Source organism: Hylobates moloch, unplaced genomic scaffold (genome assembly GCF_009828535.3).
Source record: "Hylobates moloch isolate HMO894 unplaced genomic scaffold, HMol_V3 SCAFFOLD_2, whole genome shotgun sequence".
NCBI classification, from domain to species: Eukaryota; Metazoa; Chordata; class Mammalia; order Primates; family Hylobatidae; genus Hylobates; species Hylobates moloch.
In genome coordinates, this window is record NW_026652277.1 from 115,322,067 (window position 1) to 115,342,385 (window position 20,319).

The 20,319-nt window shown below is 35.6% G+C and overlaps 1 long non-coding RNA gene across 1 annotated transcript; it reads left to right on the forward strand.

The window, feature by feature from the left end:
• The first annotated feature begins 15,005 nt into the window (after positions 1–15,005).
• LOC131382851 (uncharacterized) lies at positions 15,006–20,044 on the forward strand. Its single transcript, XR_009212433.1, has 3 exons — positions 15,006–15,064; positions 15,472–15,537; positions 19,993–20,044. It is a non-coding gene; the product is annotated as an uncharacterized LOC131382851 (long non-coding RNA).
• Positions 20,045–20,319: the final 275 nt, after the last annotated feature.

Here is a 20,319-nt window from a genome sequence, read left to right on the forward strand (position 1 = left end):
GGAACAAGCTCACTAAAACAGCTCTAAATTGATTAAATCAGGTTTATACTCAGTTTCTTTTTCTTTCATTAAAAAAAAAATCCTGGATTGATCATACACTAGTTACTGTACAAATCTTCAAGGAATGCTTCCTAATTATACTTCTACTTCTCTATGTTGCCTCCTGATATCAAATGATAATCTTCCCACATCTCATCACATTTTTTGTTAAAAATGTAAAATCTGAAATTAAAAGTTACAAGATGTACCCTTGGTTTTAGAAGAGGAGAATTTTTTTTTTTAGATGACTGTTCTGATCCCATATGTGAGTTGCCACATTTAAATAGCAGCTACTCTTTGATTATATGTGGGGGGAACGGAAATCACATTTAATTGATATCTACACACAAGAAAAAAAAGTGACTTTAGTTTACAACTTCAAACTATTGAATTTACAACCAAGCTTTTATCTAAAGGCATTTGAAAGATAGCAAAATTAGCCACTAAGTTTAAGTACTTCCCTCCTCAGACTAACTGCCAAAATGAATCAAACCATGGGATGGTGGGTGGGGAGGAGAACCTAGTAAAAAATAAACAAAAAAACAAACCAACCAACCAAAGAATAAAGCTGAAGTAAGGGTTTAATTAATTTTATAACCAATTTGGAAAGATGAATAATGGACTTGTGAATGAAAGCTTCTCTCAAATAAGTGATTTGTAATTTTTAGAAAAATTGTTTGTTTTTACACCAGGACTGTGAATGAAGTTTGAAATTCTTAATAATGTTGTTAACTCTTCACAAGCGCATACACCATTTTAAATACAATTTGGAGTATTTCCTGAACTCTCTTAAAGCCTGTTTAAGAGCCCTAGGTTAAGCAACTGTATACTTAATTAAAGCACCTAGAAAAATATCTAGAATAAAAATTTAAAAATGAAATATTTTTAAATAATATTGGACCCAATCTAAGAGTTTTTAGCTAAGCAATGTACCTCTGCTGTACTTTTTCAAGAAATATGTCATCTTCTAATTGCATAAACTACCAACTTTCACTTTTGAAATCCCCATTTCTCTTATCCCATTATTATTTAAAACGGAGCTTTAAAATAATTAGTATTATCATAAAATTAAGCAGAGAAAAGGACTGTGAGAAATTACTTGAAATTTGAATGTAACTCTTTATCATTAGATTAGTAGAAATCTAAACCAGTCTAAAAAGTGAAACTGCTGCTATAAATTTCCAAATTTGACAACTATTCTCAATAGTTAATATATACAGAAGAAAGAAATTTTATATTAGAAGGAAATTTTTTATTAGAAGAAGAAAATTTTCTTTATATCTGACTTAAATTCTATGTACTTCAAATTAATTTTTTTTCCCTCATCACTGGAGGTGATACACAGCTGGTCAACATCTTCTATGTAATGATGCTCATATTTTAATCAACTAAAATATGTAGATAATGGGTTGTTTTGATTGTGTATTTAGTCTTGATCATCTTCTAAGAGATTTTGCTGTGATTTAAACTCCTTGAATTTCAGCTTACGAACCAGAGTTTCCCTGGAACAAGCAAAACATTTTAAAATAGCAATTACTCTCGTAATTGCAAATAGCTGAAAGTTCCTAGATTTTTGATGCTCTTATTCTAGGTTTGATTTTCAATATGTTTTTTGATTGCCTCCCTCAAATTTCTTTGCATTTTCTTGTAGTTCTGTATATATTTAAAGCCATGTTTATAGTTTTAAGCTCATCAGGAAAATAAAAAGGAAGTCAGTTGTTGGAAGGAATGGGAAGGAAGCAAAAGAAAAATTCTTTAATCTCTTAAGATGCCATTTCCCCTTCTAAAGAAATTTATTCAAATGAGAGCATTTTGGGGATCACTTTATGTTTATTTTCAAATAATATATTCCTTGTGGAGTTAAAGGGGCTAAGCTTTTATCACTGAAAAGAATCTGTTTTTTTTTCTTTCTCTCCACCCTACCCCTTTGCTCTTTAAAATGACTGGAAGAAGTGTTTCATATTTTCATATTATCTCTGTTCCTAAGCCATTGATCCTGTCAAGTATAATACACATGCAAAATGTTCCTCAGTGAATAGCATTTCCTCAGTATCTTAGTAGGTTCTCAGGATGGCATATGCCCTATTCAGTGTGTTCCTCTCAGTCATTTTCTGTTTCTTAATCATAACTTTATAGATTGATTTCAGGCCCTTAACTACAATTCCCCTTTCTTGAGACAGTTTGTTTTTTAATTCAAGGAGACTTTAAAAATGACTTTATCAAGATACTCATTAAAAACAGGAATTCTCAGAATCATTTTTATTTATTTTCTTGTTATTTTAACATTTCATTCTCAGTTGTTGCAGCAGATGCTGCAAGATCAGTCTCACAAGCACACATGATAAACGTAATGCAACAATATTAGAAATCAATAGTGTGTGTTTTATTGTATCCTGTATCTAAAATATACAATAGAGCAACTTACATAAATCATTTATTCCCAGTCATGATTGATAACCTCATAACTCACGAATGACGGGGCAAAGCAGAGCCCCAAATGAGTTATGAAATGTCATCAATAACAAGTGGAAACAAATGATTTATCCAGTGTCACAGCCCATTGTATGTTCAGTTTATGCAACAGCAGTTAATGATAAAAACAACCCAAATGAGTGCAGCTTGTATTTTATCTGCCCTATATGCATATGCTTTTTCTATACTATTTTACACTAGGTTGGTGCTTATTGGCCATGAAGAAAATGATCAAGGTTCAAATAGGAATGTGGGTTGATGGAGAAGATGTTGTCTTGATATATGTAAATCCTTTTGGAATCTCTTTACACTTGTTTAGTCCCCTGCCCACCTCACACCCCACCTTTTTTTCTTTCTTCAATATATATTCCTTTTCTAGCAAAGAAAACATAAAAAAAGAGTATCTATAGCTATGTAATTCACATTGTTTCTTTTTGGGTTGACATTCTAGGAGAGAGAAGAATTAGCATGATTTTTAAAGTTAAAGGATGTTGTTTGACTTTAACACTATTTTTTCCCCCGTGTGTTTTTTTCTGAGTACAGCTTAGGACCAGGAGTTTTATATTCCCATATTCAAATGCAGTGAGAATCTGACTATTTTTATTTTGCAGTCTCATCCTGTTGACCTCATGTATATTTGGAAGTCCTGCATGTCTCATATAGAAATCTAATTTGCAACATTAAAATATATTTATATTTCGTTGCAAATTTAGAAATATGTTTCAATGAGGTTAAAAATATTGGTGTTTGCTGGAAGCTTACATTTGAGGTTAATTTGATAAGTTGACATTCCAGACTCAAAACTGATATTAACTTTTTTGGGGAAAATGTCATTTAAAGAAAATGTGAGGTTTGTTCTTTTGAACTGAAATAAAAGTCTGTCCCTTATGACACCCTCTTAAATATTTATAATATTGACTCATAAGGAACTCCAGAATCTTGTTAGATAGCCCTTTATCAAGTGGATTTAAGAGACTATAATATGGGTATCATGCTGTGCTAGTTGTTATGCAAAATTAAGCAGATCTTCTCCCTGAAATGAACAATTATACAAAAGGTAAAGGGATGATTAGACATAAAAAGTGAGTCTCAGTAGTTATAGAAAATAAATACAGTTTATAGGCATTGTTTAAAGCAAGTGTGTCAGGCTCTACTCCTTTGTGATTTTCCTATAGTGTACTCCTACAGTGTATCTGCCTGCTTCCTCAGATATCCATTGTCATCATAGTAGCTTAAGCAAGTGTCTTTTCTCTCTTAAACTATCTACTGTGAAGCTTCCAAATTTGATTTTTATTTCCTCTTATTTTCCATCAACATATTCTGCATACAGTAGCCCTGAGTGATCTTTTAAAAATGCAACATTCCCTACTACAGATCTTCAATGTCCATGCAGTACCTTTAAGGTAAATTTAAATCCCTCTAAGTTGAATTATGTACCTCTATAACCTAGTTTCTGTCTGGCTTCATCATGATCCATTTTCCCTTTCACTTTAGTACGTCTTTTTTTTTTTTTTCTTTTTTTTCATCCTCCCAAAGGGACTGAGCTCCTTACTTCCTGGGACCTTCTCCTGTACTATTACCTCTGATTAGAGTTTGTCCTCTTTTGCCTGGCTGTGCACCACACATCATTCAGCTCTCTCCTAGAGTGAATTTCTAAGAGAAGTCTTCCCTCAGTTGTCATCTAAATCAGGTCCTGTTGTAAGCTGGGATTATAGGTGCCTACCACCACGCCCAGCTAATTTTTTATTCTACTTTTCCTTCACAATGTCTATCACAATTTCATTGCATATTCTCCTATGCGATTATTTGTTCAATACATGTCTCCCCATCTAGGCTTTAAGCTGCATAAAGGAAGGAACATAGATCTTATTTATTCCTTTTCCCCAGTGTCTAGTACCTGGTACCTAATATACATTTAATAAATATTTTTTGAAAAACAGGAGACATTAAGGTTTGAAAATGACACAATAGAGAAAGTTATTCACCTCTTTTGAATAATTCCTCATTTATGAATCACATGAAGACTGCAAAACCCAATGCCATGGAGATTTACTAAAGGATATGAGATATTGTTTTTTAATCTTGGAACACTGATACTACATATGAACACTTAAAACTAATTCAAGTATTTATTGAATAGTTATAGGAGAAGGGAAAGCATAGCTAACACTAGAAGTTTTCTTGATATTGGTGAGTTTGAGCCTTAACTTAAAAATGTGAGGAAAATATTAACAATTAGGAATGGAATGGGCATGGTTTCCTATATTGGATTACACATACAATCATAAGGGCATAAATTAGCAAGTTTTGATGTCTTACCTGAAGGTCTGCTATTCTGGAGTGGAATATTTCTTGATTTGAAAAATCTAAAGTTAAAATGCAGGTTTAATCTAAGCTGAGATGCTATAAAAATAACAATGATAGTGATCACTTACGAGCAATTTACCTTGACACAATTGTCCAATACATGGGAATAAGAAGATGGTATAGGCCAGGTGCGGTGGCTGACGCCTGTAATCCCAGCACTTTGGGAGGCCGAGGTGGGCGGATCACTAGGTCAGGAGATCGAGACCATCCTAGCTAACACGGTGAAACCCCGTCTCTACTAAAAATACAAAAAATTAGCTGGGCGTGGTGGCGGGCGCCTATAAGCCCAGCTACTCAGGATGCTGAGGCAGGAGAATTGCTTGATCCGAGGAGGCGGAGGTTGCAGTGGGCCAGGATTGCGCCACTGCATTCCACACTCCAGCCTGGTGACAGAGTGAGACTCTATCTCAAAAAAAAAAAAGATGGTATAGATACTTCCTGTTGATTTTATTTCCTTGTATCCTGAAAATGGTTACTAATAATAATTGTGATAGATGCAATTGTATACTCTATCAATAAAAGTATAGAAATCAGGGAGATTAATTCTTTGGTCTGTGAGTTAGACTTCACTTAGAGTTCTAATTTAGTCCTACTGCAAAATTACTAAATCATAATCTATGTGAATGGGACCGAGAAATTTATGTTTAAAAAAAAACTCCTAGACCAGCATTTGGGAAACACAGAACCAAAGCATATCCAAGAACAAATGGGATGGTAAAAGGGCATAAAATTATATCTTAGCAGGAAGGAGTTATAATTTTATTTTAGCATATAAATCTGGAAAAGACATTATAATTGTCATTCCATACTTAAAATCTTGTCAGATAAAATAATATGACTTGATCACTGTCATTCAGAGGGTAAAATCTGGATCAATGGGTAGGAGATTCAGGTGTTATGATTTGGCATCAGCATGAAATTTTACAAATTTTTGGTGTTGTTCATGGAACAGGTCATATTGGTAATTTCTGAGATCTCTATTACTGGAGATATTTAACTAAAAATTAGGTAACCTCTAAGGGAAGGGCATGTGTCAGACTTCTGACAGCATTCTTTCTTCCCAAAGGGGGAAGTGGTTGAGTAGATATCAGAGGTTTCAATCATGCGAATGACAGAATATATTTTTTAAAAAATTTTATCTGTCTTGGCATATATAATATAATTAGAAACATGCATGTCCTACCTATTTGGTCCTAGAAATTTCCACTGTTAATTACTCTTCCATTTCAAGGGATTGAAGGTTGCCAATCAAATGAAGACATTTTGTGGGAAGGTAATATCACAAGCCATTTTCAATTGCCATCTTCAACAGAGATTGCCGAAGGAATATTATGAAGAAAAGCTCATTTGTGGAGGTGATAATGAGAATGGATGGAGTTAGAATATGAGCTCTGTCAAGCCAGTATAGGGCTGCCAGAATGGTATTCTGGGTTTGTAGAGGGTGGGGAGTAGGATTAGGGCTCTGAGAACTTCAGAAAGGGCAATATCTTGCGCGAGAGGGGAATGGAAAAATACTGAAAGCTAAATTTCTAGGAGTTATTATTTTATTTGGAGTTATTCCTGATCTTTTCTTCATCCATACTCAGTTATTATGGAACTATTTTTATTTCTATGTCTCTTACTCAGACCTCTCGTCGAACTCCTTTGAAATGATCCCCTAATTTCACAATAATTGGTGATGAAATTAGGTGATTTCCTTTTGTATTGGGTTGGGAGCTACTGGTGTCCACACAGGTAATAGGATATTTGTATATCAGGACCCAAATATGGGTTTTCCAGACTTTACCTATTGAGCCTGTGATATATTATGAATGTTTGAGATTCGGTGGCTGTTCCTAAGATGTGGAAATTTGTGTTAATTATATCTTTCCTGTGGTTGGGCAACTCTGTGTGATGGCAGCCTACCAGGGGAAAAAAGATTATTTCTTGTGAGATCCAGAGAGACACCTTAGGTCCAAACCAATACACAGAGTTTCTAGTCAGAGCAAGAACCTGCCATTGTTTGTTTTCATCTCTCTTCTCTCCACCCAGACCATTCACGTGTAATCTCTATCTTTTAAAGTTATACCTTAGCTTTAATTTTGTTCTTATTTCACCCAAATAAGAGTGTTTGAGGGATAGAAGGAAGAAGAAAGAGAACATACGATGAAATTCTCCATGTTATCCTAGAGATGGCTCTGGAGACTGGCTCTTGTATATTAAAGTGATTTAGTGATTGATTGATTGATGCCTTTTTTTTTTTTTTTTTTTTTTAATGTGAGATGGAGCCTCTCTCTGACACCCAGGCTGGAGTGCAGTGGCTCGATCTCGGCTCACTGCAGCAACCTCTGCCTCCCGGGTTCAAGTGGTTCTCCTGCCTCAGCCTCCTGAGTAGCTGGGAGTACAGGCATGCACCCCCACACCCGGCTAATTTTTGTATTTTTTTAGAGACGGGGTTTTGCCATGTTGGCCAGGCTGATCTCAAACTCCTGACCTCAGGTGATTGAGTTTTAAAAGGTTAATTTGATGTGTAGTTAGACTTGAGAATGGTTTTCCTAAGTCAAGGATTCAGGGCTGGCTTAGCTAGGTGGTTCTGGTTCAGGGTTTCTCCTGAGATTATAGTCAGGACATCAGCAGGATCTATAATCTTGACTGGTACTGGAAAGTCCACTTCCATGATGGCTCACTTACATGGCTGTTGATAGGAAGCCTCAGTTTCTTATTACATGGGCCTCTCCATTGGCTGTTTCCTCATGACATGGCAGCTGGCTCCCTCAGAGCAAGTGATCCAAGAGAAAGAAGAAGGCAGAAGCCACAATGTCCTTTATAACCTAACCTTGGATGTGACATTCTACTTGTCATGCAGATGAAACTTGACACAGTGTGGAAGGGCGCTATGCAAAGATGTAAATACCAGGAGGCAGGGGTCATTGTAGACCCTCTTGGAGGATTGTTACCACACATATCATGACTCATATCAATTCTCACCCCATGAATCAGAAAATAATCAGTGGGACTTTTCCATCTGTCAAGAATGTCTATTTTCACTATATACCCAGGAAATGGAGAAATAACTACAGGATTAATTTGAAGACACACTGAACTGACTGAATGCTGGACTTGGGCCAAAATTTCATTTATCACATGAGTACCATGAGCTTAATCTCTGACTAGTGGATCACAGTAGGTTCCCGAGGATTAACTTTAGCCCAGACCCAATGTTGAAAATCTTCAAAAGTTCTGTGTCTTTCTCTTTCCTCAATGCATTGTCACTGCAGTAAATAGCTACGGATTGTTTGGGGAAGACTGGAAGGTGATCTTTGTAGGTCTTCCACATCTGTACCTGGCTTGTATGAGGCTGTGATTTTCTACTAGGGTGATTGAAGTCAGGCCTTTTTTTCTCTATTTACAAGTTTTCATTCTATAAGTTTTCATTATGTGGATCAAATTAGGCTGCCCATTTATTTTAGTTATAAGTGTTATGAGAAAAGCTTGGGACTGTAATGTCCCCTTCAAACTGGGAAGGAACCAAGAGACCAAAGAATGACTCTAACAAGTCAAGTTTGATAAATAGATGAGTTTATTAAGACTTACAGAAAGGGTACTCCTGGATGGCAGCAGGGCAGCTCTAGAGATCTGCCCTCACTCCCATCTCCAAACTGCTTTTAAACTAATTTTTTCACCCCTTGCTTACTGTGTTTAACCGATGAGACTGTTTTTCTTGGTAGGTTCTCTGATACTCTCTGGTATGTTTAGGTTCTCAGGGCACCTTCTCCTTAGCTGGGCACCATGGCCTTGGCTCACTGACCAGCCTTCAGTGTTGAGACATGCACCCTTAAGAAACATGGTGGGGAACCTGTAACACTACCGTAAGGAGCCTCTGGTTAATTAGTTATTGTCAAAGTTCATTCTGATGATTCCTTTAGCTATAATACCTATTATGGTAACATTATTCTCCTTAGCTCTTATAGTTAAGTCTCTGCCACATTTGGATCTCATCATTCTCACTCAAGTCAAGGACTCCATTTTGATGGCAACGTATACCACTTTCCTTCCTGACTTGAGAGGATAGCTATGACTATACTTTCTGAGGATGTTGTTCCTCAGGGGGAACTGTTCTGAGGATAAGGTGTTCCTTGTACAATTCATTTGTCAAGGTCTTTGTGAAGGGAATGTGCTTTGGGCCTGGGAGATGTGGCATGTGATAGGTTCACTTCAACATTTCAATTTCCCTAAGTCTTGCATTTTCTCTTATGTATAATGCTATACCAAGATGTTTCCAACATCTTCACTAAATCATTTTAGGACTAAATGAGTTTAGGTTTCAGGTAATTAACTGACTACATGATGAAATTTAATATAGGTCTGGAAGAAAATAGGGCGTGGAAGAAGAATTGGCATCTTTTTACAAGGTAATAGCCTCAAATGGAGTCATTATCAGGTGTTCCTACAAGGTAGAACCAGCCTCATCAGTCAGGGAGAGGATCTCTGTTGACTGGAGAGGTTTGGTAGGATTTGGGGGTGCTATGTACTCAAAAATATGAATGTTCCCAATTGTCACCTTTAGATTCTCAAGGTCCTACTCCTTTGTTGGGAATTTAAGGAAAATTCTTAAACTTTCCTTAAGAATTTAGGAAATTCTTTCCTAATCAAGTTTTAATTTTCACATAAGAAACATAAGATTTTGTTGTAATTCGGCAACTAAAGGATCAGATTCTTCTTTTAGTTTTTAGTGAATCAGCTCTGTGACAGTAAAGATAAGAGATTCTTTTAAGGCAGTCAGAGAAACTCCCTGTTCTTAGATTTTGGCTTAAAAAAAGAATTCATGTTATTTTTCTTCTTATAATTCTCCAATGCAGTCATAAGCCACTAATCTACCTGATTGTCCTTGCATCCTTTTGCTCATCATACTATGTTTTGGAAACCACCTCATATTTCATTAAAGTTGTATGTTCAGTGGGCACTTCATTCCAGGTGACCATAGGTGGGAACTGAAGTATCTGCTTCTCTATTGGAGGCCACGTTCTACTGATATTCAACCCTTTCTGGAAATCAAATCCTTACTTTTTAAAGCAAACTCAGATGCTCACCTTTGAGCATTGCATCTACAATTATTCCTGATAACAAATTCTGTATTAGTCAAGGGTTCATTTGCTGATAGCAGAAAACACTTCAGCTATTTTAAGCAAAAAGAAATTAAATGCAAGGAATTAGCTGCTTACAAAATGTTGGAATTCTAGGAGGATTCAGAGCTAGACTGGGCCTCCAGGGAGACTCACAGAAGAGTGGTAGAACAGTTCTGCCAGGAAAATCACAAACTCTACTACAATTAAGAGGCTGGGGAATCAACAATCTACCACTAGAACTCTAGACTCCAGAGTCATACCACATCTACTAGATCTGACCCAGAAAAAATGAATGCTTTGTGCATCACAACTTACCCCCAACTTAGATTAGTACTGAATTCAAGTATCATGCAAATGCATATAATTGTTAATACCTAAACTATATCTAGAATTCTAGATACAAGGAAATTTAGAACATGTAGTTTCAGCTCTCCAACCTCTGTAATGAAAAATTTATGTGAAGTACTTATCACAATTATTATGCATTCATAGTAAAATTTCAAAAAATGTTATTTTTATTGTTACTGAGAGTATATCATATGTTATTTGAGTGCACTAGACTATTTGGGGTGGACTCACACTCAGCGTTCTCCCTATTTATGGTCCTCGCTGGCAGAGATTTTATTTTCATTTGCCTGTTGGCAGGTGTCTTCAGATTTTTGCATCTAGTGCATTTACCTTATGTAATTTTTATGTAGCTTTCCATAGTGAACAGTTGAACAAGAACTAGAGTTCTTACTTCATGGGTTCTTGTAACAAATTGCATAATTCTTGCACCTCTTCCATTTGTTAAACCTATTTTAGTATTCTGCAGATAACTAGAAGACCATAAGAATATAATGAACAAGAAAAATGCTTTGTGCTTTGAAGTGCTAAGAAGAAGATGCTTATAATATATTCAAAGTATCTTAGGTTTGATATTTGTCTCTGGTCAGTCACAACCTTTAGGTACTGCTTGGTTTCATAAAGATTCCCTTGTTTACTATTATTATTAAAGTATGTGAGAGAGCAAACAGTGTTAGGATTCAGAGATACTTAGCTAAGTAATAATGAAAATTCAAATATTGATTGTAAATGCTAAATCCAAACCATGACTCTTATGTAGTGGCCTAAATATTGACAAAGTTGCACAGATATGAAAGAAAAAGTAGTTCTAAAAATGTTGCCATTTTATAGAAGATTAGGACTGGAAGAGATCTTAAACATCATCTGGTCTAAACTTTTTATTTTGGATACTGAGAACAGAGCTGAAGTAAATTGTCTGGAGTTATAAAGTTGGTTAATTGTGAAGCCAAAGATAGAACTCAGTCTCCTTTGCAGCTGAGTCCAGTCCAGAGTTCTAGCTACTGTAAAAACACTTTTTCCTTTTAATATTCTTAGTATTAATTACCTAGCTGCTCTTTGTCCCATATTTCTTTCAAAGTACTAAGGAAATCAAAAATGTTCAAATTAATGTCAGTATTAACACATTTCTGATTTTTTTCTGCTATTTAAAATGACGATCTTCGAAAAAAACTTGTAAATGTTTGCAGGGGAGTTTGCCCTCCAATAGTGGTGTATCAACACTTTCTTTTCTAGAGAATTTTTTTTTATCGCCCAATAACTCCTTTTTCATATTCATTGGATTGGAGCAGTGGTGGCATTTGGTGATTAATTAGTTCAAAAAAGTGTTAGTTCCCCAAGGATAGCCTGTTAAACACTTTCCAGGGCATTTAAAAAAGAGAAATCTATTGCTCATGTTTACAGGTGGTGGCACACTGAATCTAGATTGGTTGTAAGGCACACAATGAATCTGCTACATCTGCAAGTCTCATTGCTACTCTTGTCTTACAGTAATCCCCAGCAACAATTCAAATTAACATTTGACAACAGAGGTATGAACACGTCCCTGTTTGATTCTATATTACATTAAACATTCTTTGCACTTTCTTTTTAGTTTCTTGTGTTAGCCTCTAGTTGGTCCAAGAATGTTTTAGCTTAAATTTTCTAGAGAATTATTTTGTTTTTTGGAATCCTGAATAATTTTTTTGAGTTAATCAGGTGAATTACTGGTTGGCACTAGTCCTGTGTAGGACTGTGGACACCATTATATCAAAGTCACCCTTCAATTTAATCCCTAAAGGTTTTCCCTGCAATGTTGGCACTGACTTACATAATAAAGTGTCAATTGTCCTTTAAACTATTGTTATGCTCTGTTTCACATTTGAAAATTACTACTTCATCTTGGTAGTGAAATGATAGTGTAAATACAGCCAATGATGCTAAGAGATTCTTGACAGAAACCTTGATGGAAAGACAGGGAACACTTTATGTGAATGTATTCAGAGCCCTGGGTGAAGGTATTATCTGATAACATTTTATAAAAGATTTGGCCTTTTCTAGGTTTTAGAGCCATTAAAATCTAGGGGCAAAATTTTACTTGCCTGAATTTAGCAGGAGCAAGTGTTTGTTCTGGTTATTAAGATACATTATTACAGGTGCTCAGAGTCCTACCTTGTAAGGTACAGTGGTTGAGACAACACATTTCCCTTAAGCATTTGCCGTATTCTAGTGTTGTACAGGGTGCTCTAGGGAACCAAGAGGAGCAGAAATGCACAAGGCTGTGGGCATCTGCCAGGGAAAGGCAAACACTGGAGTCTCTTCATTTAACCTCTTATTAACCATTTTTCCCCCGCTACAAGGAAGAGTGAATTTGAAGCATTGAACTGTAAGATACACCCCAAACAATTATGGATGCTAATGTTCTGGTTCTCAAAGAGCTGAGAATATGGTTATCAATGAAAGTAAAATTAGACCTTTTTTTTTCTTTTTGTTACTATCTAAAAGAGATCTCATGGTTGGAATGTCACCTTTAATGCTTTCCTGTGTCTATTACGCATTTATTGAGCGTCTTTAATTACATTCTTGAAATTGTCAAGTAAATAAAGACTGCCAATATTTATTTTTAAATGTATCACTGTTTCTAAACCTGTGAGGATTTTATTTTCCCTCTTGTTTGGAAAACAAAGACAATGGCTCATTGTTTTAATTTGGTTTTATTTTTCCATTTTAAGTCTGGTCCATTGTTGTAAATACAAAGGAAATTAATTTCATAAAAAATTCACTCTTGTGCTGAAAAATGAACAGAAATACATTGAAAATGTACTTTTGTCTTATTTTTAATCTAGATATGTGTTCTTGATAGTTAACGCTTGCATTTTCAGATTGAAAATGTTTACATAACTTGTCTAAAAAATACATTTTTCCCCTCATGACTCATAGTCATAATCACTACCATAGGCTATTTGAAAAATCATCAATCTGCATTCAGCTCTGTGCTGTGAACTTAAACTGTTTATTTACTGACTTGTATAGTAATACTGTCTTTTCTCCCAGAAGAAAACTGTCTCATACTATAGAAATATAACGAATTAACCACCCTACAAACCCCCTATGAGGTAGAATATTTTATCTGACGCATCCCTTGTTTCTATTCTCTGCTTTTAGTAGAGATGGCCAGTTTTCACTAGAAGGCTGAGCAAACTCTCCAATAGTTGGCAGGTTCAGTTCTCAGTTCCAAGCTGTGGCTATCCTTCTGCTCCATTTTTGACAGTCTCACTCAGGGGATGTCAGTTAGAACCTCTAATCTGCCAAGGCCATTAAGTCGTGTGGGAAAAATATATTTTTGTTCTTGGAATAGCAAAAAAAAAAACAAACAAACCGTTCTAAAACTTCTAGCTTTATGCTGGCGTGGGCACTATGATGGATATTTAACTGACTGTGGCTAAGGTTTGTGCTCTTAGGGCGGCACCTTGTGCCAGGATAAATGGCAAATGAGTTCTTTGTGAGTCCTTCTTATAAATATACTCAAAATCTGACAGTTGTATATATAATTCTAGTTGTAAGAAGAGAGAGAGCATGACATGGGAAAGAACTGTCAATTCAGTCAAGGTACTGAGTTTCCTGGTAGTCAGTAAGTTGGGTAGTCTTGGAGTAAATCATTGTCCTCTCTGAGGCTTCACTTGTTCATTTATCAAATGAGAAATTCTAACTAGTTAAACTCTAAGGTTTTTGTTGTTGATGTTGTTATGTTTTAAATATTAAGTGTTAAAACTTTTAGAATGGAGAAAAGAACACAATTCTAAGGGTTAAAAGTCATATACATTAGATTGTATATGACTTTTTGTATTTTTGTTCATAAAAAGCTAATGTTTTATTATCTTTTTTATTTATAGGTGAATTGGGCTTTAGTAGCATATCTTTAGGTTTTCTATTTCTCTTTCATAGTGTTCTCTACTTCTTTGGAACCCAAAGAAGTGTTTTGAGCTATACTGATTCCTGTATTGAAGAAGGTGTAACCTCCTCTCCATCTTTACCCAAAACCAATATAGGACAGTAACAACTAGGCAGAAGCATTAGGGTTAACTTCCTGGATATAGTGCCAGAATTGACTAGGATGAACATACAGTTTATCATCCAAACTGACACACTTTAAAAAGTGAAACAGAACACTCTTATTAATTATGACCAGCACTATTAATCAGGACTATTAAGGAAGTATAAAAGGGCTGTAAAGGGGATGATTTTAATGTAATCCATATAGCTTTGCATGATACCCTCCTTTATTTATTCTGTAGCTTTCTTGAGGCAGAGAGAGAAATGATTTAGATTTGCATAAGGGTAAATTTTTGATTCAAATAGGCAAATCGTAGGTTTTGCTTTTCATATGTAAAATGGAATAAATTGCCAAATAGGAAGGCTCAAATTTGGCCAGAAATTCTGAAAAAGACAATTATACACAATCCAACAAACCCACTGAAATATGCAGTTCAGTACCTCATCTTGCTTACGTCTCCATGAAAGGTCAAAAGTGCCTCCTACTGTGATATGTCTGAAATCCCTGAAAGATTGATTAAATTTCTATATAATATGGAATTGCTGAATCTAGTGAACCATAACTTATGTAATTTGTATTATACTTTATCAGTCACCTTTTAAAAAATGTTTAACAGTGAAACTTTCCCTTGCAGTCAATGGAAACCTGAGAAATACTTGCTTTCTTTATGATAACCTTAGCAGTTTGTTTGACTCATTAAGTCAAGGTTGGTGTGGATTTCTTAAAGGGATTCAAATGTAAAAACTGACTTAATTTTGGCATTTAAATTTTAGAATGAAAAGTCAGAGAATAAAAAAATGGATCTTATATTGCATGAGAAACATAATCTTTTCATATATTATGAAAGAGTGGCCAAAGAGGTGTTTGAAAACTTCACTTACTAACTCTTACTTCAAAAGGTATCATGTGGATGTTACAATATAGAAACGTGTCTACTTTTGGAAGATTCTATTGTATCCTGAGTTCCTCTTAAATAAGACCTATATCTGCAGCAGGACAGTTAGAAAAGTCAGAGAATAAGAGTTTAGAGGTGAAGTATATTACAGTTTTGACCATGTGGATAATTTTCTCTTTCTCCTCCTCTGTTCCTCACCCCTGTCACCTTCCCTATAGTTCCTAATTCTCAACTCATTTCAAAGTTTGACACCAGAAAGTGATCAAGAAGCATAAGATTTCCAGGTAAGTGTAGAAGATAGAGCACCCTATATGTCCACTGAAGGGTCTTGGGCAAGGTAGGATGATCCTTATCTCATCAAGCAGCAGAATTAAAAGCTATAGAGCTGCTCCTAGAGACTCCTGGGATGAAAATCTCCAGTAAAAGATACTCCTGATAATACTAGGGGAAAAGAACAGTAACACTGATCACTGGGAATAAAATCAGATTCCTTAACGTGGTCTTCAAAGTCCTGCTTTATCTACCTCCCCCACCCCCACCCTCCCCCCGCATAATTTTCTATTTCCCCCTTCTTTAACACTGTAGATGTCTTTATATTTCTTGTGTTTGCCATGCTTCCTTTAGCCCCAAGCCTTTTAAAGATTCTAAATCTAAATCCTTTGTATCTGATTTCCATACCTCCAACACCTTTCCTCTGGTTAAATTCAATTTATTCCTCAGATTTCAGTTCAAATATCCCTTTCCCAAGAAAGCCTTCTCTGACTAGATCAACTGTATCTTCTATGTTTGTATTAGTTTTGTATTGCTGCAAAACCAATGATCATAAGTTTAGCTGCTTAGGAGAACACAAGTTTATTATCTCATAGTTTCCTTGGGTTAAGAGCCTGCACATGGCTTAGCTAGATTTTCTGCTCAGATCTTACAAGGCTGAAATCAGGGTTTGGCTTGGCTGCTTTTCTCATTTGAGGCTCAGGGCTCTTTTCCATGCTTACTGATTGTTGGTAGAATTAAATTCCCTGAGGTTGTATGATTACAACCTGGTCCCCTGTTTCTTGCTGGCTGTTGGCCAGTGACTGTTCTCAGCAACTAGAGGCTGTCTATAGCTCTTTGCCACATGACACCATAGGGAGATCATAAGATGGCTGTTAACTTTTTTCCAGGCCAGCAGGAGTGCATCTTTCCGATGCTCCACCTTCTTTTATATTTTACTTTTACATTTATTGTTATTTTAAATTTTTTAATTTTTGATTTTCCTGGGTATATAGTAGGTATATATATTTATGGGTTACATGAGATATTTTGATACTGGCATAAAATGTCTTTAGGATAAAGCCATTTTAACTGGGAGGAGAGGATTATCCCATTGTAGTTTTGATCTGCATTTCTCTTATGATTGATTATACTGAGCACCTTCTCAAATGCCTTTTGTTTTTGCCATTTGTATGTCCTCTTTTGAGAAATATCTACTCAGATCTGTTGCCGATTTTTAATTGGATTATTAGACTTTTTCCTATAGAGTTGGTTGAACTCCGTATATATTCGGGTTATGAATCCCTTGTCAGATGGGAAGTTTGCAAATACTTTCCCTCACTCCGTGGGTTTCTCTTTTGATTCCTTTGCTATGCAGAAGCTTTTTTTTTTGGAGATGGAGTCTCACTCTGTCACCCAGGCTGGAGTGCAGTGGGGTGATCTTGGCTCACTGCAACCTCTGCCTCCCACGTTCAAGCGATTCTCCTGCCTCAGCATCCTGAGTAGCCAGGACTACAGGCACATGCCACCACGACCGGCTAATTTTTGTATTTTTAGTAGAGGCGGAGTTTCACCATGTTGGCCAGGATGGTCTCAATCTCCTGACCTCAAGATCCACCCGCCTTGGCCTCCCAAAGTGCTCGGATTACAGGCGTAAGCTTTTTAACATGATGTGACCCCATTTATTCATTTGGCTTTGGTTGCCTGTGCTTGTGTGTCATTACTCAAAAAAGTCTTTGCCCACTCCAATGTACTGCAGAATTTCCCCAATGTTTTCTTTTGGTAGTTTCATAGTTTGAGGTCCTAGATTTAAGTTTTTAATATTTTTTGATTTCATTTTTTTTTGTATATGGTGAGAGATAATGGTGTAGTCTTCTTATTCTGCAAAGGGATATCCAGTTTTCCCAGCACTATTTATGGAAAAGACTGTCCTTTCTCTAATGTATATTCTTGGCACCTTTGTTGAAAATGAGTTCACTGTAGACGTATGAATCATTTCTGGTTTCTCTATTCTGTTCCTTTGGTCTATGTGTCTGTTTTTATGCCAGTTTCATGAGATTTTTGGTTACTATAGCTCTGTAATATAATTTGAAGTCAGTTTTGTTCTTTTTACTTAGGATAGCTTTAAGTATTCTGGATCTTGTGTGCTTCCATATAAATTTTAGGATTGTTTTTTCTATTTCTGTGAAGAATGTCATTGATATTTTGATAGGGATTGGATGAAATATGCAGATTTTTGAGTCATATGGACATTTTCACAGTATTGATTTTCTAGTCCATGGACAAGGAATATCTTTCCACTTTTTGCATCTTTTTCAATTTCTTGCATCCATGTTTTATAGCTTTCATTGCAGAGATCATTCACTTCTTTGGTTAGTTTCTAAGTACTTAATTTTATTAATAGCTATTTTAAATAGGATTACTATCTTGATTTCTTTTTCAAGTTGCTTTTGGCATATACAAATGCTATTGATTTTTGTATGTCAATTTTGTATCCTGCAACTTTACTATATTTGTTTATCTTTTCTAATAGTTTTTGGTGGAGTTCTCAGAGTTTTTTCAAGTGTAAGATCCTGTAATCTGCAAACAAGGATAGTTTGACTTCTTCCTTTCCAATTTGGATGCCATTAATATCTTTCTCTTGTCTGATTGTTCTTTCTAGAACTTCCAGTACTATATTGAATAACAGTAGTGTGAGTGGGCGTCTTTGTTGTGTTCCAGATCTTAGAGGGAAGGCTGTCAGTTTTTTCCCATTCAGTATGATACTAGCTGTGGATCTGTCACTTATGGCTTTTATTATGTTGAGGTATGTTCCACCTATACCCAGTTTTTTGAGGGTTTTTATTATGAAGAGATATTAAATTTTATAAAATGCTCTTTTAGTATCAATTGAAATGATTATATTGTTTTTGTCTTTCATTCTGTTGATATGATGAATCACACTGATGGAGTTGCATATGTTGAACCATCCCTGCATTCCTGAGATAAATCCCACTTGGTCATGATGAATGATCTTTTTAATGTATTGTTGAATTCAGTTTGCTAGTATTTTGTTGAGAATTTTGGCATCAATGTTCATTGGATATACTGGCCTATAGTTTTCTTTTCCTTGTGTCTTTGTCTGGTTTTGGCATCAGTGTAATAGTGGCCTCATAGAATGAGTTTGGAAGTATTTTTTCCTCCTCTATTTTTCCGAATAGTTTGAGCAGAATTGGTGTTAGTTCTTTAAATGTTTGGCAGAACTCTGTAGTGAAGCTATCTGGTCCTGGGCTTTCTTTGCTGGGAGACTTTTTATTATGGCTTTGATCTCATTACTTGTTATTGGTTTGCTCAGGTTTTGCATTTCTTCATGGGTCAATCTTGGTAGGTTATATGTGCCTAGGAATTTGTCCACTTCTCCCAGATTTTTCAACTTTTTGGCATGTAGTTGCTTATAGTAGCCACTAATGATCCTTTGAATTTCTGCAGTATCCATTACAATGTGTTCTTTTTTATCTCTGATTTTATTTATTTGGATCTTCCCTTTTTTTCTTAGTCAGCTGAAATTTTTTCAATTTTGTTTAACTTTTCAAAAAACAACTTTTTCTCATTAATTGTTTTATATTGTTTTCTTCATTTCAAATTTATTTATGCTCTGATCTTTAGTATTTCTTTTCTTCTACTAATTTTGGGTTTGTTTTGCTTTTCTAGTTATTTGAGATTCATTGTTAAAGTGGTTATTGGAAGTTTTTCTTCTTTTTTGATGTAGGCAGTTAGAGATATAAGTTTCCCTCTTAATACTTCTTTTGCTGTATCCCATAGGTTTTGGTATGTTGTGTTTCCATTATCATTTGTTTCAAGAAACTTTTCAATTTCCTTTGAAATTTCTTCATTGACCCATTGGTCATTCAGAAGCATACTGTTTGATTTCCACATGTTGTTATGGTTTCCAAAATTCCTCTTGTTATTGATTTCTAGTTTTATTCCTTTGTGGTCAAAGAAGATGCTTGATATTATTTCATTGTTTTGAATGTTTTTAGACTTATTTTGTGATCTAATATATGGTATGTCCTTGAGAATGATCCATATGCTAAGGAAAAGAGAGTGTATTCTGAAGCCATTGGATGAAATGTTCTGTAAATATCTATTTGGTCCATTTGATCTATAGTGCAGATTAAGTTTAATGTTTGTCTATTTTGTGCCTGGAACATCTGTCCAATGCTGAAAATGGGATGTTATAGTCTCCAGCTACTGTTTTATTGGGATCTATCTCTCTTTTTAGCTCTAATCATAATTTCTTTATACATGTGTGTGCTCCAGTGTTGGGTGTATACATATTTAAAATTATTGTATTCTCTTTCTGAATTGATCCCTTTGTCATTATATAGTGTCTTTTGTCTTGAAATCTATTTTGTCTGATGTAAGTAGAGCTACTCCTGCTTTCTTTGGTTTTCATTAGCATGGGATTTTTTTTTCATCCCTTTATTTCTAGTCTATGTGTTTCTTTATAGGTGAAGTGTGTTTATTGTAAGCAAGACATCATGACCACTGCCACTATAGGCCCACAGAGAGTGCTGCCAAGCTACCACTGATGTTACCTTAAGGCCAAAGGGCTCTTCAGTCAGCTTGGTGAATGCTGCCTGTCCTGGGACTCATCGTTGAGGGCATAGGTTTAATGGGCTTACTGTTCCACATGGCTGGGGAAGCCTCACAATCATGGCAGAAGGTGAAGGAGGAGCAACAGCACATCTTACATGGCGTCAGGCAAGAGAGTATGTTCAGGGGACCTGCCCTTTATAAAACCATCAGATCTCATGAGACTTACTCACTATCATGAG